The sequence below is a fragment of the Dermacentor silvarum genome, chromosome 9, assembly GCF_013339745.2.
Source record: "Dermacentor silvarum isolate Dsil-2018 chromosome 9, BIME_Dsil_1.4, whole genome shotgun sequence".
NCBI classification, from domain to species: Eukaryota; Metazoa; Arthropoda; class Arachnida; order Ixodida; family Ixodidae; genus Dermacentor; species Dermacentor silvarum.
In genome coordinates this window covers 98,384,996-98,409,916 of record NC_051162.1, presented here as the reverse complement: position 1 = coordinate 98,409,916, position 24,921 = coordinate 98,384,996, and the positions used below count along the sequence as shown (strand labels likewise).

The window sequence follows — 24,921 nt, the reverse complement described above, 5'->3', positions numbered from 1 at the left end:
GCGCGCTGGAATGCGGTATAAAATTACATAATTTGTCAGCAGGCTCGGCTGCACGACGTGTGAACAAGCAGATGAAACGGAAATACATCTCTCTTGCTGTGGTGCGAAGTAAAACAAAAACACGCCAACATTTCGTTTGTGTGTTCTATGATTTCTCTAAACATTAATTTGTCTATTGAAGCAACAGAATATACAGATAACAAATGTTGCCTTGAATAACTTTCGAAGTGTCACGTGTCACTATGAGCAACGTCACAGCATATACATGGACGTAGGTGCACTTGTTGATATACGCCATCCACCTGTCTTGGAGTGCAGGCCCGCGAGGAGAATGGCAAATGGGGTTTTGTTTGAAATTTCAGCCCTTTTACGATGTGCGTATGTTGCGCATTGCATGCACTGCGCTTGTGAACTCAACATGGCCAGAGCTGGTGAGGGCCCTTCAAGAGGGTTGTGGGTGTGGGGCTGAAAATTAACTTCTGAACCATTAAGCGGATATATTTTAATTTCTTCTTGATTTAAGTACATATTCTAAATTTCATTAATACATATAAAATAGGAAAGAAGTTATGGCTGTCATACAGACCAATTGGGCATGTCACCTTAGGAAACTACCACTTTAGAAATAATGCAGACTTGCTGTTTGTTTTTGTTAAATATCTTCTAATGGGTTTAGGGAGAAGTCCAGTCGCGTGTATTTGATTACATTTCTGTAACAATGTCATCTCTTTAAGGCAAAGTTAATTTCTTTTCGTTGTCATTATATGCCTGATATCCAATAATATGTGTTGATAAAGGTTATAAGGATGTTTATTGGACGGTACTCGAAGCAGCGCAAGGGCGACAGTCCAAAAAGCGTAGCACGGTCTTTTAGCACGAGCGGCGGCAGAGAGCGCTCGGAGTGCTTCGCACTGCGGCGTCGGTGGGCGCTACAGATTCATTGCTGCCAGTCTGCAGCGACTCAAGCGAGTCTGCAGTATTGATAAATAAATTTCAAAACTAACAGTCTACCACAACACAAATATGGTGAATCCTAGTTCGAGAAAAAATGCTGCTTTTGTTATTTTGGTCCACAGGCCCATGATTGCATTACTGAATGTTCAGGCTGTTGCACTTGGCTGAAACGGCAGCTTACACTGACACAATACACCCAGTCCTCTCACTATGTTTTACAATCAATCATGTTTTAAGCTAAATATGTGTAGTGTTCACAAACTTGATCATTGAGCAAACAAAGATGTTTGGCAAATCAAAGTGGTTGTCCTGCTGTTCTCTGATCTGATCTCTCTCATCTGATCTGGAATCACCATCAGTACTTATTGAATGAAGCAAAAAATTATATTTAGCACTACTATCTATGTTCTTTCATTCATTTGGCATTTTGTATTAACATTTTTGTTTTGAAGTGAAAGGTAACATGCCTATTTTTTTCGCAGCAGTGAGACATTCCAGCTGCCCAGCAACTGCTGATGGTGCGGTCACATCAAGGATACAACACGTGCTGCAACTCCTTTGCCTATGAGACAGATAAACGTGATCGGAAGCACACGCCACGTTCTGCACAGGCCAGCGTCCATTTGAATGCCATTTGTGACCTTGGAGCTACTGGTGAACATTCAAGCTGAAGAAACCTGCAACCCAAACAGACAAGAGGCCAGTTGAGTGCCCTTTATGCCCTCAGAACTTCTCACAAAAGGTTAATCTGAAGCAGCACGCACATCTAAACAGTTGAGATGCCATTTCATTGTCCGTTATGCCCGTGGAGCTTCACAAAAGCGTCCACACTGAAAAATCATGTGCGCATCCACACAGGCGAGAGACCATTTCAGTGCCCTGCCTGCCCTAAGAGCTTTTCACAAAAATCCATTCTGAACCAACACCTGCGTACCCACACAGGCGAGAGGCCATTTCAGTGCCCTTCGTGCCCTCAAAGCTTCTCAGTTAAGTCTAACCTGAAGAATCATGTGCGCACCCACACAGGCGACAGGCCATTTCAGTGCCCTGCATGCCCTCATACCTGCTCACGAAAGAGTCATCTGAACAAACACCTGCGCACCCACACAGGCGACAGGCCATTTCAGTGCGCTTTGTGCCCTCAACGTTTCACCGACAAATCTATACTGAAGAATCATGTGCGCACCCACACAGGCGAGAGGCCATTTCAGTGCCCTTCATGCCCTCAGAGCTTCTCACAAAATTCTACACTGAAGGATCACCTGCGCACCCACACAGGCGAGAGGCCATTTCAGTGCCCTTCATGCCCTCAGAGCTTCTCACAAAATTCTACACTGAAGGATCACCTGCGCACCCACACAGGCGAGAGGCCATTTCAGTGCCCTGCATGCCCCAAGAGCTTCTCACAAAAGAGTAGTCTGAACCAACACCTGCGCACCCACAGAGGCGAGAGGTCATTTCAGTGTGCTTTGTGCCCTCAGAGTTTCTCAGACAAGTCTATATCGAACAGTCATGCGCGCACCCACACAGGTGAGAAGCCATATCAGTGCCCTTCATGCCCTCGGAGCTTCTCACGCAATTCCACACTAAAGAAGCACGAGTGCGTCCACACATGCAAGAGCTGATTTCATTGCCCTGTATGCTCTCAAAGCTTCTCACCAAAGAGTGTTTTGAACCGATACCTGTGCACCCACACAGGCATAAACCACTTCATTACCCTTCATCCCTCGAAGCTTCTCGAAAAAGTCTGCACTAAAGGCTCACCTGCGCATCCACTAATGTGAGAGGCTGCTTAAGTGGTTTTTGTACTTTCACAATGCTCGGTTATGTTCGCCAAGCCAGTGCACAATGTTTTTTTAGTTTTTTCATAAAACCTCAATGTATTATTATTACACGTCTTAATATTATTAATATTGTTATTTCTCCTAATAAAATACTTGCAAGTTAGCGTTTTATCTGTCTGGTTGCCTGTCCCCTTTGTCAATTTCGCACTTCAACTCTGCTCATGGATTACCATCTAGCCCACACCCTATTCTTGTTAGACTCATATTTTTTTTGCCCGTAGGTTCTAAACATGTGCAAGTCTTTGGAGGTCTTTTCATTGATATGTGTAAGTTTTATTATTTTCTTGCATATAAGCGCTTCTTTACTGCATTCAAGTATTTACCTGCTAATTACAAAATCAGTTGTGTAGGTCTATTTCAGCACACTATATAAATCACTGTTTTGTGAATGGTTATTGTTAATTGTTTATATTGCAATGCTTGCACTAGTAGCATGTAATCTTTCAATTCATTACCGCTTTATGTCCTGAATGTTTCAAGATAAAGTGATGGCACTTGTAAGGTTGTTTATTGCCGTTTAATGCAGTCATCACAAATTTTGTTCAACAATTGAAATTATTACACAAATACTGTTATGTGCATTTTTCATTCCTCTATGCAAAGATTTTGCTTAAGCTGTGATTAACTGATACTCTCAAAACGTCGCCCACGTATCACGCATAATATGTTCCTAATTCATTCAGAATGTGAACTTTGTTACACATTTAGTTCTTTCATGACATTGGGCAAACTTCCTGCATGGTTTGTAAAATACACTTGTGACGCTTTGTGTACATGCCACTTATAACAAGGCCCCCATTCTCTGCAAATATAGAATTGCTACCACCTTTGCTTCTTTCGGAGCAGTGGGGAAAACTTGAGAGAGTTTTATCCCTTTGTCAGGCGCGAGAAATCTATCCATGGTTTCAGCTATACCTTTTCCCATTTAAACTGTACCACATGGAAGAACAGCAAAAAAATATATTCTTGTACAAGAATATTATCTAAAAAATCTGCGGGACAACACCTTTCCCACAGATAACTTGAGGACATGAGCGAAGCTGGGCCATACGTCCCTCTGTACACCTTGGGCTTCATCCTTCCAGACTCTGAGGTGATTACGGCTTCTTATGGAAGTGTTCAAAGCACGCAATGCAAAAAGGCACTTGGCAGGCTTTACATACAAGCTTTGTGCGTGTTTTCTACAAAGTTCTTGAGCACCATTGGCACCTTTTGTGCCTAGGGGTGGTGCACGGGTAGTGCCCTTTCCTGTTGAACCGAACCTCTGTTGGCACCGCTGTCATAATTGAGTTCTTGCTTCCTCTCTTGTGATATACTACACGAAAGCTCCTCCCATTGATGAGCTGTCTGCAGAGTATCACCCAAAATAACAGGTAAGAAATCATCTACCCAAAAACTAATCTCTGACTACCGGAAAGGTAACTATGAGGTGGACTAGAGTTATTTTTGCAGAATTTTCAGACCACTCTCTTGTCACGCCCAGTCAACTCCAACTGTGAGCTATTCAGAAACACAATGTTAAACCTAAAGGATAAGTACATACCCACTATTGTAGCAAAATCTGATTATAACAACCCTTGGTTCACTAAACGTGTAAAAATCTCTTCTCAAACGTAATAAACGTCTCTACAGAAAAGCTAATCAAAGTAATAACACTGCAGCGTGGGAAAGGTATCGCGCGTGCATAAAACTGTATACTCAGGAGGTCAGTCAAGCCAAAGATAAATTTAACAGTCACGATCTACTGTCTATTCTCCAATCAAATCCAAATAAATTTTGGCGCATGCTCTCCACGAAAGACAGATCTAACACCATCGAACTCGTTGACCTCGATGGTGAACCTATTCCTAATGATGAATGTGCAACCGCCCTAAATAACTACTTTTCTTCTGTATTTACTGCTCCCATTCATGACCCTGACCTGCCCACACTCACTGCTACAGTGCATGCTATGCCAGACCTAGAAATTTACGCGGAGGGCATATTTAACCTAATCAATAGTCTTATACCATCACAGCCAGCAGAAGATGATGGTTTAAGTAGTAAACTTCTGAAGAACACCTCTCATGTATCAGCTCAAATACTTTGCTTATTATTCAACCAATCGCTAGAAACCGGTGACTGGAAGAAAGCTAATATCTTGCCTATATTTAAATCAGGTGACCGCTCGAACCTTGCCAATTACCGCCCAATCTCCCTTACAAGCATCCCCTCAAAATTACTTGAACACATCATAGCCTCAAGCCTAATGAAACACCTTGAGGCAATTAATTTTTTCTACCCATTTCAGCATGGTTTCCGAAAGCACTTAGCGTGTGATTCCTAACTCGCCGAATTCACCCACGACATTCTGCTTATCATGGACAGGAACCTGCAGATCGACGCTGTTTTCTTAGATTATTCAAAAGCTTTCGATAGGGTGCCTCACAAGCTCTTACTGCACAAACTATCTGGACTTGGAATCTGCAATAACTTACTCAGATGGATTGAACAATTCCTATCCGGGCGCACACAATACACTTCCACAAACAATCACCGCTCACCTCTTACCGATGTGACTTTGGGTGTCCCCCAGGGTGCCTGTCTGTCGCCTTTATTATTCCTAATCTATGTGAACAACTTGCCTACTAACATAAATTGTAAACTACAACTTTTCGCAGATGACTGCGTAGTTTACAACACCGTTAACTCCTCTGACGATGTTCTTTACCTGCAGCGTGACCTCGATGCCATCTCGCCATGGTGCGAAAAATGGCACATGCCTCTCAACTTATCAAAATGCAAATCGATGTGTTTTACCCGAAAGCGCAGCCCCTTTCAGTCCACTTATCACATTAGCTCAGTAAACATCAGCGCCACTTCATCCTACAAGTACCTGGGTCTTATTTTGACGTCATCACTCTCTTGGATAACACATATCGAAACAAGTACGTCGCAAAGCTGCGCGCTCACTCGGGTATCTACAAAGGAATTTAAAAAAGGCATCCCCGGAAGTGAAGAAGCTGGCGTACGTGACATTTGTCCGTCCACAACTCGAATTTGCTTCCGCTGTCTGGCATCCATCTCAAGATTACCTAGCCGCATCATTGGAATCCGTTCAAAACCGAGCCACCCGCTTCATCACTTCAGATTATTCACGGTACACTAGCGTCACTTCCTTGAAGCAAGCAATAGGTCTGCCAACACTGAAGTCACGCCGCATCATATCTCGTCTTTGTTTGCTGCACTCCTTCTATTACAATCCACTGCTCAAGGCACCACCTTCTTAAACCACCATTGCGAACTTCCTCTCGCATAAGTCACAGCTCTGCCATAGCACGTTTACCCAGCCGCTCATCCGCCATGACCACTTCCTTCTTTCCTGATGCAATAGTTTATTGGAATGCGCTCCCTGACCACTTCGTTACCTGTACTGACCGCAAAAAATTTCGTGAATACCTAACAAATCACTTTGAATAACTTTCTGTTCCCAGTGTACATCGTTCATGAACCCATCACAAAACACTCGTAATAGTCTACCCTTGTCAGACCTTCCACCTAGTGTATTTTTTTGTTTGGTTCACGAACGTATTGCCACGTTGCTTATTTAAATTCGTAATTTTTGTTTGATTGTTTAAAGTCATACAAAATCAGCAATGTTTCTTTTTTGTAGTTGTTTTGTACTTAACCACTTTTACACATGTTTGTATTGCCCCCCCTTGTGTAATGCCTTCGGGCCTTCAAGGTGATAATAAATAAATGAAATAAAGTATGTCATGCCGTTTCAGTAGTAGTGCTGGATGTCATCAACCACTACGTTCAGAATATTTGCAGGCAGTGGAAAACAATGGCTCACTCTCATGCCAAAGCTGTCTACAATTGATCTAACTGCATCACTGGAGTGCAAGAAAAAATTTTTGCACTTACTGGGGAACTTATTCGTGGCGCATGAGCAAGGAAATTCTTGAAGAGCGACGACAGCCGAAAAACATAAGAAAAAGGAAAACAACTTGAACTATTAGTGCCCCCTACCAATTCAAATGAAAACGTAAAATTATATTTGCTTTATCTTCTAAGAGATAGCGCTACCTGTTTCTGTGGGGCTACGTATGTCCCGCTGCGCACTTGGTTCAGCTGTCGCTTGTGGTTGCAGGTGGGACATATATGTCCCAGTGACCAACAAAAGGTTAAGGTACGTTCGATTCGCCTGCACCACCTGAACCAGTTCACGAGGTGCTGCACCCTTCCATTCGTTTCAGTGGCGCAGCAGTGGCGCCCGGCTGAATCACACCGTTCATTACAAGAGGTGCAGGGCTGGTTTACAATTTTGCTGCACCCACTCCACTGTCGGTGCCGCCTTTGTGCAAGCGTACAGGTGCAAAGCAGCGGTGCAGCAGATGACGCAGCACACGTGCACGGAGCGCCGTTAAAACACCGCATATGCACGTCTGTGTATCTACACACGTGTGGTGTGTATCTAAGCCTTGGAAGCCGATCATACCTGCAGTGTAGGACCTCTCCAACTTAGCACTCCGTGCAAATAGTCAGAACATAAACGCCTGCACCGTATCTAGCACACTGGCATTTGGTTCAGAGTCAATGAACTGGTTCACAGTTGTACATGGCAACAATCGTAAAGACCTCTAATGAACGCTGTCTGCACAGGCAAAAAATTAAGGTTTTGTAGTTGTCATTTATCCATTAATTACCCAACACACTTTGAAACATTCTGTGCATTGCTGCTAATATTCCCATTATTGCCTTGAAATAAAACTTAGTTATAAGCAGCATACTGAAGAAACACTGACACGAAAAGTGAAACGACCAAAAAAATTTCGCTTTGTGGGTGCCCTCATTTTTTCGGTGCTTGTTTTTTTAGAGTGCACTGCCAACAACTAAGTTATGAATTATCAACTAGACCATCAGTCTGTCCTAAAGGGACATTAAAGAGTAACACTAAACCAGTTTAGATTGATAAAGTCTGTGAATAACATATTTCGTTTATTTCATGGTAATACATTAATTATTATAACTGTGGTGGTATATATTGCGTAGTATTCGCTTGTTCACACTAAACGAATTTCGGTTTCCCTTTTTTGAGGACAATGTTTTCTTTGGCGACTACAGATCATTTGGGGCTTGCGGGATCTGGGTATCTGGCTGCCACTTTCGTCAAAATTAGACAATTTGAGGCCTTTTACTACAAGTACGACAACGAAAAAGGCTTCAACGTGAAGTTTGGAACTTAAATAATGGAATGAGTTAGTATAGAGCCACTTACGAAACATTGTGTAATAAGTGCCAGAAGGCCGAAATTAAACCTAGATGCACTCATTCATTTCTAACTGCATATGCGTAAATCCGGGACTGGAAGTGTGGATTTGCTGAATGTACTAGGGCTATTTTTTTTTACCTACACTGCTACACGAGTGTAGCTAGGGTAAAAAGTCGCCATTTTTTTTTACTTGTAGAAAAGTGTAGCGCCGGCCCACATACACGAAGCCATTTTTTATAGCTGCAGTGTAGCATGAAAATGACTTTCTACTCGGTTTCGTTCAGTGTAGCCAGCAGACGACAAACAAGCAGGCTGGTGTTGCAAACGCGTGGCGTCATTTTGTCTGTGACTGTCGGCACTGATATAGCGACAATAGTGAATATTCACTGCAAGGAGGGTAGCAAAGTGCTGGCGTGACCATGTGTCACAGACGAAGGTGGGCTAACCTTCCATGAGGATAAAATTATCTTACTCACAAATGGTGTGTTTCAGACTCCGCACTTTATTATACGCATTGAGAAGTTGTCTGCATTTGCTGTGTATTTCACTGCAGTTTCTCTGGATTTATTGATCAAAGGGAACTCGTACATTGGCGTTTAGTTTCAGGCAAGGGCATATAGGCAGCCAGTAAGTGTGAAGTCAGGCGAAGTGCGGAGGTAAGGCGCTTTTCGTCTGCTGATGCACAAGCCGATGCGCTGTCTGCTCTGATTGTCTACAGACCAGCGAGTCGAGTGCGTAGCATACGTAGTCATAGCCTCTTCCCTGCACTACGCTTGTCTACACGAGCCTGCATGAAGTGCAGGTAAAAAAGAAAAATAGCCCTAATATGGGCCTATCTCGGAGACATATAACCCAAGGCTAGATAAAAACTCGTCAGGCGTGACAATCGTACATTTTGACAACCCTGGAGATACTGCAGTCCTAATAATGTGGGCCGATGTCAAAGGTTGTGCAGTCTAAACCAGATGGTAAACTCCTCCTGGAGAGTAGGCTTGGTCTTTACTAGGGTCCGTACTGCTCCCCCGGGAAAATCTATGATGTTATTTTTAAGGTAGAGTGCCGTAAAGCGCGAGAAAGGTATAATCCGGCATGACTTTGTCGGCACGAGTGCTGCAGGAGCGACGAAGTCTGTCCCACGCACCTTTAGCTTCTGGGATTTGCTTACGTTCGACATACCTTTACACAGTGATCACCAAATGGTGCGTCAGTGCCCACTGCTTCACCTGGTTCACCGCGCCAGCAGCCAGCGTCAGAGCATAAAAAAAATCGTGCATGGGCATGGCCAGCGCGCGACCTCACTCTGCAATGCTGGCACACGTAGGAACAACCGCATACAAAATGAGCAAAGAAACTTCTCCGTAGTACCTCGGCAGAGTCTGTAGTATTCGTTTTATGTAGGAAATGACGCTTAGTAACGCGGCAGCATTAAGGGCCCGCGTTGGAAAAGGTTTGGCGTAAGCATTGACGTCAGTAGCATCTGTGGCGGAGAAATGAATCTCGAACCACTCCGACCACACAGGCCCTCCCTCCGCGTGGCGCAAGGTGAGAGACAAAAATTTAATTTCTCTAAGTAAAATCTGTCAGAAAAATCGGGGATCTTTGAATGCTATCGCATTCCACTCTTAAAGGCGAAGCTTAAGTGTCCTCCAATTCTGATGATGCGTGGCTCATGCAAGCAACGCTCACGCAGCAATTTTTTTCTGCAGCCCAATAGAGAGCAGGCGCAGCATCAGGGGAAGTGGCAGATAAAGATTAGAGGAAGGGAGGAGAAGCAGCAGAAGTCTCGTCAGTTCATGGAGGAGGCCAGTGATGAAGGCAGTGGTTGGCAGGATGCGGGTGCTTATCGGTAGGCGGTGATCCCGTTCACCTCCACAAGCTCCCAAGATACTCAGGGGAGAGCTCGGAGGTGGCTAGGCACTGTGAACAGGACGTCACTGGGTGTTGCAGTAGTTATACGCCCTGTTGCCTGTAGACAGTGATGACTCTTGAGCGTTCCTGTGCCAGCACTGGGCAGCCACAGAGAAGGTGCCATGAGCCGATAGCGGCTCCTGCACAGAACGAAGGCGCTGCTAAGTGCCAGCACAGCTTGCATTCATGTTGTCAGCAGTTAAACGTAGCTTCATTCTTAAAGTCTGTAACAGTACAAACAAAAAGGTGCGTAAATGAATGGAGACAGACATAAGAGCCAACTCACAGATGAGGCTTTGCAAGTCAGTGCTACGTACTAGTTGCTACGGGTAAACAAATTACAACTTGCTACACCAGTCGTAACATATCCGTTTCAAGCCAGGGCTTCCCTTGTGCCCTCCTAACCTGTGCATGTTTTATTGTGCCATAAGCCTGCGGACATGTCACAGAGAGAAGGCATCTCCGGTCTTCAAGACAGACACCAATCACAAGGGCCAGCAAATGAATCTCGTGGAAAATAATGACACTGAATATCAAAACAACATCAGAAGTTCACATAGTATCACTTAGTGCTTGCAGTTTCTGTCATATCGCAAGCCCTGCTCTTTTGGCAGGACATCCAGGCTACAATCAAAAGCAAGGATAAAATATCATGCAGGTCCGACGCACTGTACGAGTCAATGTGCTATAAAACATTTTGTTGCTGTGTCTTCCTGTGTGCACTCTTCCAATCAGCCTCATGTGTGTACGTTTTTTGTGAGTGATGAGTAGCGGCACACACAGACAGTTTTCAGCAGTGTTTAAGATAAATGTCGTAGATGTTGCCTAAGCAAACGGCAACATGGCGATTCATTGCCACTTTGGCATTTGTGAAAAAAGCTCGCCATCAATATTGGTGGGTGCAAAAAAAGAAAACTGTTGGCTTGCAAACTGAGTGAAATGTCATTGCATGTGCATCACGCAGTGCATCCATGTCATGACGATGCACTTGTGCAGGAGGATTATGTGCAGGAGCTTCGTGTGTGCTTGCTACCAGAGGCAGTGCCTTTGCAATATTAAATGCGTGTCACTGATTTTCTTTGCAGTTTTTTTTTTTCCCACTTCATCGTAAGGGGTCGACCTATATTCCAATTTATACGGTACATAAGATTGAAAAAAGGAAAAACAAAATTAATACTCACAAGAAAAGTAGTTGAAAACATGGCAAGGAAAAAGGGAGTAATCAGTTATAAGACAATACTGCTGGGCAGGCAGTTTCAATGCTAGATGCATACCAAGTGAATGCATACCAAGTGAATGAAACACTTTTGTGTTTGAGCAACAAAAATAAACAGCTGACCTTACGTTCACAATCAATTCAAGAATTGTGATAAATTGTTGACAAATTTAATGCACTAAAGTTGATGGTGATAGACTTTATGGAAACAATACCCCGAGATGTAAGTGTACTGCACAGGAATATACATGGTAATTACATGCTACATGAATTCATTGCTGTCACAATTAACATACGACATATTGCGGCTGTTTCAATACACATCAGAAGTTGGTAGTCGACACTGCGTGTTAAATCTGTATCCAGTCTCTGCACTGTTCCCCTGCCATAACAACAACCTGTATATTCTCGTGCATTTCAAGCCTGGCTTGAGATCCCTTTTCAGCCATTTATTTGCTCAGGAACTAACTCGGACACTGGCTCTGGCTCAGGAACTGCACAACAGGAACACAACAGCGTCACTCGCCGGGTGTGAGTCGCCTTATCTGCACACTTGGTCACAATGTCAAATGCATGTTCTGCAGCCAAGAGTGCAAAATATGCTGTGTAACCGCTTGTTGGCAAGCCCTTAAGGTATACAGTAAAGGGAGCAACATTAAACCAGTTAAGAATGGTAAAGTATTGTTTCAACAAACTTTTTTTTTCGTTAAATTGGTAAGATAAGGTTTATTACTAGTGTAAAGAAAATAGAGGCCACATGTCTCTTTCCTGAACTTCAATCTGAAACCCTAGCAGCACGAATGTTCTCTAGACTTGTTGTGTGCATGGCTTCTTTAGAATGCAATCTAGTCCATCTTACTGATAAACATTTATGTAGACTGGAGTATGGACGCTGTGAGAATCTGACTTTAAGGTGGCATTACTACGTGTCATGTATCCTTTCTGGCTTATCATAATCCCTCTCACAGTGGCCACTTTGCGAACGTGCAATTGTAGTTCACTAACACAGCACGACTTGGCGTTCCCGCTTACCATGTATCTGCATTGAAGGGAGGGCTGCACACTACATGCACAAACTAAGTACAAAGAGGAACCTGATATCTTTGATTTGAAGAAACGAGGCGCGTTGGTCAGTGTGAGAGCCTTTTTGTCATGCAATGCACACAACACCGACATAATTCAGGAAATCGCTGGAGTCACTTTTTGCGATTTAAAATGCAGATAGGTAGAGTCAAGTATTTTATATTTCACCACAAAAGTGCATTTACATGCATAAGTGCTGGTGATGGTGGGAATACAGTAAATTGACTAGACCCACCTACCCTAGAAGCAAGGTCAAACGCATGCTCTGCTAGTGTCTTAATGCATTTGCTGCAGCATTTTCCATGCGCTATGTCGCCTATCATATCGTGTTAGCAGTGCAGGTGTGGTTCCCCACAATGGGATGGGTAGAATAACTTGGCATGTTGTCACGTCTGTACCGTGAGTGCGTCATACACTAGTACAAAGTGAAAGAGGCGATGAAGAAGATGCCTTGACTACATTAGCTACAACTTATTTGTTGAGTCTTGCCGTGCTGTTATATTGTCACGTAGTAGTGACGCTGAAGTAAACAGTCGTGAAACTGCGTATGACGAAACTTATTCTTTATTGGGCGAACCTGTGCCCACAAAAGTAAGCTACACTTGAAGCACAACCAAACCAGCGAACACAGTCGACGATTGGCGAAATCTGATCAGTGGTGAAACGCGCCCGCTTTTATACATGAGTCATCGAATGTTCCAGATTAATCCCTGGTACCTGCAGTGTCTTCCAGAAAGTTCTAGACAATTTGCGTCGGTGAAAACAGGCAACGGAAAGAAGCATCGATAATGTTGGAGATGCTTCCCATGCAGGCGCGTCCTGCGCTGAGCGATAACGTTTAACATTTGTTAGCCGGTGGAAAGCGGCCACTGGTGAAAGATAAACATGTATACGTGTCAATACCCTTCCCTTAAAAAGCATCGTCCCGATGCTACAAACAAATGTGAAAGCGAAAACAAAACCACGCGTAATAAAGAAAAAAAAAACAAAGTACCTAAGTTCGTCAGCGGGCATAGAAAAGCTTAAGACGCACCACGTGGATGACTTCAGGTCGTGCGCGGCGCCACTGTGATTGCGAAATGCCGTCTGGCACGACCTCATAGGCCAGTGCGCCAATACGTCGGATGATCTTATATTGTCCAAAATAGCAACGTAACAGTTTCTCGCTAAGTCCTCGTCGGCGTATCGGAGTCCAGACCCAAACACGGTCGCCGGGCTGGTACTCGACGTAGCGTCGTCGAAGATTGTAGTGTCAGCTGTCGGTCCTCTGCTGGTTCTTGATGCGCAGGCGGGCGAGCTGTCGACCTTCTTCGGCACGCTGCAAATAGGTGGCAACGTCGAGATTTTCTTCATCGATGACGTCCGGTAGCATGGCGTCAAGCGTCGTTGCCAGGTTCCTATCGTAGACCAGGTGGAACGGCGCCATATGCGTCGTTCCTTGCACGGCCATGTTGTATGCGAAGGTCACGTACGGAAGGATGGCATCCCACGTTTTGTGTTCGACGTCGACGTACATTGCTAGCATGTCAGCAATGGTCTTATTTAGGCGCTCGGTGAGGCCATTCGTCTGCGGGTGGTAGGCAGCGGTGCGGCGATGGCTTGTCTGGCTGTATCGCAGGATGGCTTGAGTTAGTTCTGCCGTAAAGGCCATACCTTTGTCGGTGTTGAGGACTTCTGGGGCACCGTGATGCAGGCGGATGTTCTCAACGAAGAATCGGGCTACCTCGGCGGCACTGCCTTTGGGAGAGGCTTTTGTTTCAGCGTAGCAGGTGATGTAGTTCGTAGCTACGACGATCCATTTATTCCCAGACGTCGACGTCGGAAAGGCCCCAGTAAGTCCATCCCGATCTGCTGGAACGGTCGGTGAGGTGGTTCGATTGGCTGTAGAAGTCCGGCTGGTCGTTTCGGCGGTGTTTTGCGTTGCTGACAGTCACGGCATGTCCTTACGTAATGGGCGACGTCGGCAGAGAGGCGAGGTCAGTAGTATTTTTCTTGTATGCTCGCGAGCGTGCGGGAAAAACCGAGGTGTCCTGCCGTTGGGTCGTCATGGAGAGCTTGCAGAACCTCTGGATGCAATGCTGAGGGTACCACGAGGAGGTAGTTGGCTCGGAGAGGCGAAAATTTCTTAAGGAGAATGTCGTTTTGCAAGAAAAACGACGCCAATTCTCCCCTGAACACCTTGGGCACAATGACGGTCTTGCCGTCCAGGTAGTCTACAAGGCTCCTTAGTTCCGGGTCGGCTCGCTGTTCGGCGAATTCGTCGGCGCTTATGGGTCCCAAGAAAGTGTCGTCATCCTGGTCGTTCTGTGGTGGCGGTTCGACGGGGGCGCGAGACAAGCAGTTGGCATCAGAGTGCTTTCGCCCGGACTTGTAAACGACGGTAATATTGAATGCTTGAAGTCTGACTCCACCGTGCGAGACGACCTGAAGGATCCTTCAAGTTAGCTAGCCAATACAAGGCATGGTGGTCGCTCACAACTTTGAAGGGCCTACCATAGAGGTAGGGGCGAAACTTTGATGTAGCCCAGATGATGGCGAGGCACTCCTTTTCGGTTGTGGAATAATTTGTTTCCATCTTCGACAGCGACCGGCTAGCGTAACTTACAACCCTTTCTCGTCCGCCAGTCCTCTGCACAACCCTATACTGCTTGCCTCGGTGTCCACTTCGGTATTGGCGTTTTTGTCGAAATGTGCAAGTATTATCAGTGATTGCAGGCATCACTGTAGTTCTTCAAAAGCTTCGACTTGCGGCGTATCCCACTTGAACTCGACGTCAGCCTTCATGAGATGCGTCAATGGCTCAGCGATCCACGAAAAGTCCTTGACAAAGCGCCTGTAATAGGCGCACAGTCCAAGAAATCTACAGACTGCCTTCTTCTCGGCGGGCAGAGGAAAGTCAGCGATGGCCGCAGTTTTCTGTGGATCAGGGCACACTCCAGACCTATTGATGACGTGGCCCAAAAATAAGAGCTCCTCGTATGCGAAGCGGCACTTCTCTGACTTTAACGTGAGTCCGGAGGTCTTGATTGCTTGAAGAACTGTTTCAAGGCCCTGAAGGTGTTCCTCGAAGCTTGAGGCAAACGCAACGACGTCGTCCAAATAGACGAGGCAAGTCTGCCACTTCAAGCCTGCCATTACTGTATCCATGACGTGTTGGAAAGTCGCAGGTGCCGAGCAAAGGCCAAACGGCATGACCTTGAACTCGAACAGTCCGTCTGGTGTTATAAAGGCAGTCTTCTTCCAATCCCTCTCATCGACTTCGATTTGCCAGTAGCTGGTTTTGAGGTCCATCGACGAAAAATACTTTGCGTTGTAGAGTCGATCCAAGGCTTCTTCAATCCGTGGGAGAGGGTATACGTCCTTCATGATTTTGTTGAAGTGACGATAATCGACACAGAAACGTAGGGTTTCATCCTTCTTCTTCACTGACACCACGGGGGATGCCCACAGACTCTTGGACGGCTCGATGATGTCGTCGCATAGCACTTTGTCAACTTGTTGCCTTATGGCTTCACGTTCGCGCGGCGAAACTTGGTACGGACTCTGACGGAGTGGGCGGACATATTCGTCGGTTATTATGCGGTGTTTGGCGACTGGGGTTTGTCGAACTTTGGACGACGACGAGAAGCAGTCCTTGTATTGCAGGAGCAGAGCTTTTAGCTGTTCTTTCTTATGCCTGGGAAGGTTCTGATTGACGTCGAAAGTTGGTTCAGGTACTACAGTCGTCGTTGCAGGTGCACTAGAATTCGTGAAGGCGAAAGCACTGCTGGCTTGTACTATTTCGTCGATGTAGGTGACCGTGGTGCCTTTGTTAATGTGCTTGTATTCGGGGCTGAAGTTCGTGAGCATCACTCTTGCTTTCCCTTCACATAGCTCAGCTATGCCTCTAGCGAAGCAAATTTCACGGTCGAGCAGTAAGTGATGATCACCCTCGATGACGCCCTCCATGTCTGCAGGCACTTGGGTACCGATGGAAATCATTACGCTGGAGCGAGGCGGAATGGTGACTTGTTCTTCTAGCACATTCAAGGCATGGTAACTGATGTTTGTATCCGGTGTTATCGCGTTGTACGTTGAAAGCATTATCGACTTGGACCTTAAGTCGATGACTGCACCGTGTTGGTTTAGAAAGTCCATGCCTAGGATGACATCCCTGGAGCAGTGCTGCAGGATTACGAAGTTCGCCGGGTAAGTGCGGTTGTTTACCGTGACTCGCGCTGTGCAGATTCCAGCCGGCCTTATTAGGTGGCCTCCCGCTGTCCAGATATCGGGTCCTTGCCAAGCTGTCTTCACCTTCTTCAACTTGGCGGCGAACGCGCCACCGAAGATGGAATAGTCGGCGCCGGTGTCGACGAGAGCGGTAACGTTATGACCATCGATGAGCATGTCTAGATCGGTAGACCGGCGTCTGGCGTTGCGGTTAATTCGTGGCGTCGGATCACGGCTGCGTTGGCTTGCTCTGCTGCTGCTACGTCGCGTTGGAAGGTCTTCTTTCGTCGGCAAAGTGTGGTCAAAGCTGTTGCTAGGCGGCATGCTGATATCTCGTCGTGATGATTCGCGAATCATCGGCGGCGGCGGAGGATCTTTGGCATTGCGTCGTACAGCAACCGCACCTCTATTGGTTGCTGCCTTTAGTTTCCCGGGTAAGGGCTGGGAAATCAGCCCCGGGTGGGACCAGTATGGTGTACTGACAGCGATGGGGCAAGATGTAGCGGCCTGGTGACGGCGAGCGTGAGGGTCGTCGTGGTTGTCGGCGATGTCACGCGGTCGTTCATCTCGCACTTTACGCGGCGCGCTGACGGCGAACCCTTGTAGGCCCATCTCGCGATATGGGCATCAGCGGTAGACATGGCCGGCTTCCCCGCATTGATAGCAGAGCGGGCGGTGGTCGGGGGTGCGCCAAATGTCCGTTTTCCTTTGGTGACTGCGCTGGGCGACAGGCGGGTGTGCTGGCAGCGGCGGTGGTGGACGACGGAACTGCAGCATTACGGGGCCCTGGTGCGAGCGTGGAGGGGGGCCTTGACGACGGCGGTGTAGGTCATCGCTTCCGGCTGGGGTTGCGGCGATTCGGGAAGTCCTAGCTATTGCTAGATTTCCTCCCGCACAATATCGGCGATGGAAGCAACTTGAGGCTGCGACGACGGTAGCAACTTCTGCAGCTCTTCACGTACTATCGCCCTGATGGTGTCTCGTAGGCCCTGGGAGAGTCCTTGGACTTCGGCGTACTGTGGCATCGAACGGCGATTGTATTGCCGGTTGCGCATGTCCAGTGCTTTCTCGATCGTCGTAGCCTCCGAGAGAGTCTTGGACTGTCGTTGGTGGATTCCACACCAGTCCGGCGAATAGCTCCTGCTTAACTCCCCGCATGAGCAAGCGAACTTTCTTGTCTTCTGGCATACCGGGGTCGGCGTGCCGGAATAATCGAGTTATTTCTTCAGTGTACATACCGATGCTCTCATTCGGGAGCTGTACACGGTTTTCCAGCAAGGCTGCAGCTCTTTCTTTACGGATGACGCTCGTGAATGAGTCCAGGAATGCAGCTCGGAAGAGGTCCCAGGTTGTTAGTGCACGCTCCCTATTCTTGAACCAGGTTCTGGCGCCGTCTTCAAGCAAGAAGTAAACATGGCGCAGCTTGTCGTCGCAGTCCCACTTGTTGAACGTAGCGACCCGGTCGTATGCCTCCAGCCAGCTTTCGGGGTCTTCACATGGCGAACCGTGGAAAATTGGCGGCTCCCTGGGTTGTTGCATCACAATTGCAGATGTTGGCACAGGGGCTGTCATGGCAGCTGCTGCCGAGGTCATGACTTTTGTCCTCTTGGTCTTGTTGGGTAGGGGTTCGTACTCCGGTAGCAGGTTCAATAGCCTACGGCTAGGTCGCTGGTCGGGGTAGGCGTCGACGTCTTCTGGGCGGTTTGGGCTTGGCTCATGGCTGGACGGGGGAGTCCGGTACAAGGACATAAAAGCACCTCCACCAGATGTCACGTAGTAGTGACGCTGAAGTAAACAGTCGTAAAACTGCGTATGACGTAACTTATTCTTTATTGGGCGAAGCTGTGCCCACAAAAGCAAGCTACACTCGAAGCACAACGAAAGCGGCGAACACAGTCGGCGATCGTCAAAATCTGATCATCAGTGAAATGCGCCGGCTTTTATACATGAGTCATCTAATGTTCCAGATTAATCCCTGGTACCCGCAGTGTCTTCCAGAAAGTTCTAGACAATTCGTGTCGGTCATATAATCAGATAACATAAGCCTCGGTGAAAACAGGCACGGAATGCCGATGCAGCGACGGCCAGCGATGCCTGGCATCTCAACTGTTGCTCAAGAAATACAAAAGTCACGTTTCATTGGATGAGCGATGTAGCTCGTACGACGATGCTGCAGCTAGTGCATGTGAAAAATGGATAATTAGCCATTTTGAACACTGTTGTACACATGCTTTCAATTATCCCAGCTGGTAAATTAAAGCTGCTGCACTTGGAACAGTGGGAATGGCCACGCAATGGCCATGTTCAGTGTAGTCTGTGCAGTGAACGCTGCATTGAATGTTACACACTTACCGTGCGCCCGGCAACAGTAACTGTCCTCGTAGACACAATGTTTGCTTAGTAGCATGCAGCAGTAGGATGGCATGTCAAATATCAATGAAGGTACATTGTAGACTGCCAGCGTCTGTGCCCCAAGACTGGCGGCTGAAAACCCACCTCACCGGACAGAGGCTTGCGCTATTCCCCTGTCATGTGCGCCAGCTTATATTACACAGGCCATATGTGTTAGGTTGTACATTTCCTAGAATATAGATAATAACATGGATTTCAAGAAGTATACAGCTCAACTGTGAGAAATGCTATAAATAAATTTAAACCAACAAATAATTATTTCAAAATGTCTCACTCTCGTTAATTCAGTGAAAAGGTGTGATGGAGAAAATGAAGATAATTTTTGCCCTTTTCAGTGTCTTTTAATTCTGTGCTGACAGCTCAGTTGTCCGTGCGTCGTCACAAATTTTAAATTATTTGTTGACATTTTGACTGTTCTGGCAATGTAAAAGTTATCTAAGCCTGTCACGTTATGTCTTTGGTTCTTTTAGAACGCAGTATATAATTTAGTACTTCTTACCAGCAGATATATAGTTAAACTAAACTGGCCTTAGACGCTGTAAACATCCCTAGCATCACAGTGGACTGGTGCGGGAACATCATCGCACTGTTTCCAACTTTGTTTCATTTTTACATCTTCCCTTGCTTGCAAAAGCTCCCTCTCACGGTAAGGATTGGCTCCTTTGCCTGTGCGCCTTTTGAGCATCAGACTCGTAAAATACATAGATGATAAATAAATACGGGTCAGATTGTAGCGACAGTGAAGCAAAAGCAACACAGTAGCAAAATTGTTAGTCATGAATTATGTCATGAATTTATTTGGCATAATTATGTCCAACAGAACAAGTGACACTCAAAGCATGATAGCGGCGAGCACAATCGTTGAAATCTGGTTTAAAGGTCAAACTCGTCAACTATTTTACATAACCCACCATAGATTCCAGTGTAATCGCTGGTGCTATGTTCATTACAAAATGTACACCATTATTTCTTTTGCGCACTCAACCTGGTTAGACAAGATGGTTTCACTGCTGAACTGTCGACAGCATTCGGGAAAGTTCTGGTACAGCTAGGCATGGTTTCATGCCAAGCAGTAACCACAGAGCATGAGAGCACCAGATTTCCCTCAACACTCGGTGACAAAGGAAGAATACGGCACCAGCTCCACCTACATACACCACATTGTACTTGCGCTCAGTGCGCGTCTGTACTTTAAAAACAGTTCCTGAGAAATTCATGAAATAAATTTGCAGCTCAAACTGTGATGCCATGAAAATATGCAAAGATAGCACATCTATAGTAATCCACTCTAAGTTGGACGACAGGGTATTTTCCCCTGCTTTATATAGGTTGCGGTCACCCACTACACTATTCTCGATACAACACTATGTTTCGAGTACTGCCTGCATCTCACCTCGGACAACGGCAGCCTTCTTGCGGTAGAGTAACAAGAGCCACAGGGAGATGCGAAGTGACCTCTGATTGGAGATGCCGTGGTTGAGCTCGTGCAGAAGTTTGTCACTGCACAAATACACATTCTGACCTCACCCAAGGCAAACAATTCAACTACCAAGTGGACACGACATTGCGGCAAGAGAACTTGTCTTCATACGGGTACAACTACTGCTTTCCTTGACTGTTTGTTCTTCACTGGCGGTCCATTGGTTTCGTCCTTTATATGGCTCTGTGAGAAAACGTGTCTATTTATGCAGGTCATCGTCCTATTTAACGGAAACGTTCATCAACAAGCCCGTGAAGATGCCCTAGCAAAGCACATTTACACAGAAACTAGCATTTGTGAGGACAGTGCCTCTGAACTGTTAGCTAAGAACAAAGCCTTCTATTGGACTTCATTTACAACCTCTTTAACTGAAACAATGTATATCAAATACAGCAAGTTAAATGCAATACAACACTTTAGTCTTCGTGTTTTTATAGATTGTAAGGGCAGCACTATCTATTGGGCTTGTCAGTCACTTCGTGGTGGACCAATTACAAGTAAAACCTGAAATGTATAATTAACACTACACAAAAGCTTACACTGTTGCATTCTGTGCTAGGCAGTATCAAAGATGCATGTATCTTAGATACTTTTTGGGTATCTTGTTATCTGTGTCATGATGTGTCTGGCAAGACCTCTATCAGTATCTGTACTTCCAATGCTGCTATCGTAACATCACTGTGGGAAACTATGAACATTGCCCGAGCTTCGCTTGTCAACCTGATACTGCTGCCACTAAGCCACCTGGATAAAACTGTTGTGGAACGCCTGTATTGGCCAACCTGTGAAACAACCTGTACGTGACATCCTTCCACGTCATTGTATAAAATCAACCACCACGTGTTACATTAAAGAGTCCTTTCTCCACTTTCCTATTGAGCAGGCGTTACAATTCTGGCTTGCATTGAAGACAGTATGCCTTGGCTGCTAAGACGACAGCTTCGAGCCCAAATAACGGAATGAATTGGAGTGCATTCACTGTGTCTTTATTTCACCTCATGTTGAAAAGAAAAAGCCCAAGAAAAACTCATGGTGGTGTTGCATTTATACACACATGTTCGTACCGGTGGAAAACAGAATGTGCCTTGCATTAAGTACCTAAGAAAATGTGACGTTTTCTTGTGCATAGTCAACGAGACTTAAGGTGGCCGGTGTCTGCTTAGCTGTCCTAATGAGCCAACAATAGTGAGTATGGGAATGCAGCCTACATCTGCTTACCCATGTGTCATCCAGCCCGCAGGCTCTTTCGCTCAGTCATTTGGGCCTCCCAGCCGGACGTCTCGATGCCACCATATTTGATACATCGTTAGAGGGAAATGCTAGCCGGTAATAAAACCGATACAACTCGGACAACACTAATTTATCAATAAAAATGGCCCATAAGGTGCACTGTGCTATGTATTTTTTGAGAAATACTGTATGTGCCTTCATATTATAATGCAGCTGTAATCGGTAGTTAAATACTGACTCGCTACTGCCTTAAAAGCGGAACATACTGTTTATATATATTATACGGAAAGAACCCTGCCAGGTGTAGGCACAGCATTCTCCATACTTTATCTTAGAAGGACAGATTAAATAAGGTGTTTGTACGTTCTGCTTCCTCTCCATCTTTTCTGCACGGCTTTATTATGATTCCTAATCGCCTAGCGGCTGATTAGTCCGAGCTTTGATCCTGGAAAGTGCAGTTGAATTTTCATGTATTGAACTCAAAGAGAAAAAAAGATAAATTAAACACATTAGTGCATTCCGAAATTCCGGGAGATGACTGTTACCCAAGTGCTTTCGAAGCACCTCTATGATCGAGTTATAAAAATAATTGCCCATTTTGAAATATTCCGCTTGAGATTTTTTTTTAAAGCTTTGTATGTGTTCTGTCTCTTTCAAGTTAAACCTGTTTACTTAAAACATTTGAATGGTGAGGGTTATGATTGTGTCATGGCAATATTCCCTATGTGCAGCAGTGAAATTTATTCACCTACACAGGATGCTTTCCTTTAGTTTGAAGATACATTTAAAAAATGTACGCAGCTAGCATTTCAGACTATTTAGGTAGACTATCTGAAGAGGTAGACATTACTTGCACAAAAATTGCACTGTCAAGGTGCAATTTAAAGGACAGTTAATTAAAAGGAAGACTAATTAGTGTTTTAATTCACTTTCTGGCACATGTTGAAATTAAAAAACTGAAGCTGTACTGTGGTGCTAGTAGCCTCAGGGCATCTGTTAAGCACGCATGACTTCCCTAGTGTATGGCTTTCAAATATAATTACATTTGCCCTGAAGTGAACCATTAAAAAGTTTGTGAATTTTTTTCATTTAGCCGCCCGGTGGCCACAATTTCTTGTGCAAGTAATGTCCACCTTTTCAGGTTATCCACCTAAAGAGGCAAAATTGCGTTATCAGTTGCAGTCAATTTTTGAAAGAACCTGTTTGAACTAAACAAAACTAAACACTTGGTATGAGCGGCCAGAGAATTGCGTTTCTCACCAAAGCAATGCAAACTTCCCCTTACCCCGGTGAACAATTCCGTGCACATAGAACATGGCGCCTGTACGTTAGATGTGCCGACTGAAACAGAGATAGCAGTTAGAGGCACGGATTAGATATAGTGGCTGCAGGTGTTACTGATGAAACGCCTTGTAGACAGTGCAAGGTGCAATTCTACCCAAGTATTTAAACATGTGTGTAACGTGCTCTGAAGTATCCTTCTCTTATAACCAAGGGCTACTTATGCACATGCAATACGCGGGCTGTCCTGTCAAGCAATAGTGGAAATGACTTACAGCAAACGAATGAAGATCCCAACTGGCGAAGCCTAAGAGTCAGTTTAGGGATTATAATGCAAACAACTAAGGTAATGACTAAGGCTAGCCAACAAGAATTTGTGACTACCGGTCAGCCCATGTCCAAGAGTGCAATTATTCAGACAAAGTAAGTCACAGGAGAATCTGATTCCTGAGAACAAAATTTATAGAAATAGAAATGAGCTGGAAGCATGCAGCACGCATTATACCAAGTCATGGCTGGCAGCTAACCAAAATATACTTGAATCGAAAAGAACATCGCACTCGTGTTACAACAGCACAACAAATGAGACGTGTGTTATTCTCGCTAATCCCCAGCCATTTGTGGTAGGGAAGGCAGGCTTGTAAACACGGACACAGCTAGAGTAAAATGGACCTTGCAAATGCCATCCTTTTTGCTCTGTTTTTGTATGTGTTTGCATGCCTGCCCTTCCTACTTTGAATCCCTATTCCAGCTTGCTCAACAATTTCAGCGGTTTTAAATAGTTGTTTGTTATGTTACTTTCTTGTTTGCTAATCAGCATGCTCTGCTGAACAGCGCAAATATATGCCAGTCGGAGGCCTTATATTTCACAGTGCACATCCTAATGCCTTGAAAAACAAAGCAACAATGAGTTATACAGCGTAAGATTGAGGCTTAAAGGGATGAACAGCGGTCATGCAATGGATATGTCACTGCCGCCACTGTCTGGGCAAAACAAGTGCTTTCCTTGAGAGCATCTCTAGCTCACTCTACGGATGTTTCTTTGTCCAAACGTTGGCTACAGAGACGCATCCTTTGTTCGACCACTGTTGATCACTTTTTATACGGAGATATCACAAATGACTGAACTAAAGAAAAAGGTGAGCACGAGTGTTTATGGAGCTGTTCTAACAGGACAGTGCAGTTGGCTGTCCTGCTATGGAGGAGTGGCACAAGGTTGGCAGAAATGAATGGACAAAATCTTTCACTGCTACCGAAAATGTATGATAATGATTTAATTCTAATGGCATCCCCTTTGAAACAAGGGGAGGCAAATAGTCACCTAGCCTGCTTGAGCTAATCAGGTTTTACTTTGTTTATTGCAGTCATGTTGTCTATTTCTATATTATTTACCTTCATTAAAATGTTCGTCTTGTAAAGTTACCTACACCTGTAACGACCCTGGCTATATCGCAACCCTGTATTTTTTCCTCTAGTACTCTAGACAACGCTTGCCTGTCTTGACTGCTGACCAGTTAAAACTCTCATCAGCTTTGAATCACAGCTTTTCTAGAAGGGTGACGTTCCGTGCGGTCTTGGCTGGGTGAACATCTTGGAATCCATTACAGCGTGGCGAGTTGTCCCCGAATTTTTCTGCAGCAAATACTTCTACTCGCTTCTTCTCCAGAAATTTTACATAAGAATGGTCCTTCTGTAATGCTCCTTTATACAAAAAATACCTCAATGAAATAAATGGAAAATACTTCATTACAAGTTGGAGGAAAGTTCAGGTAGACACTAAGTCTGAAATGCCTATGAAGTAAGGAATAGTAGAAGCCCAGACGTCCTTCAGCGACGCCGGAAGTTGTTGATCCGCCATCTTGTGGCTGATTCTGCTGTCTTGTTTACATTTCTCGCCTTCGGTACGGTGGCTAGAAGGGGGCACACCGTACCTTCGGCGCGCTACCACGCCCTAGTTATCGGACCAGAGGTTTAATCGCGGCAGTATACCATTGCGATACCGTTGTCCGAAGTAACTTTGTCCAAGTATTGTGCTCTAGCGTTGAAAGGA

At 45.4% G+C, this 24,921-nt stretch overlaps 1 long non-coding RNA gene across 1 annotated transcript in view; it reads right to left on the bottom strand.

Annotated features, from left to right (window-relative positions):
- Positions 1-2,027: 2,027 nt before the first annotated feature.
- LOC119464861 (uncharacterized) overlaps positions 2,028-24,921 on the bottom strand; it is a 33,369-nt gene continuing 10,475 nt past the window's right edge. The window contains exons 2-3 of the long non-coding RNA XR_007463437.1: positions 2,217-2,300; positions 2,028-2,048 (exon numbers count right to left, since the gene is read on the bottom strand). This is a non-coding gene — a long non-coding RNA (uncharacterized LOC119464861). The remainder of the gene's footprint in view (positions 2,049-2,216; positions 2,301-24,921) is intronic.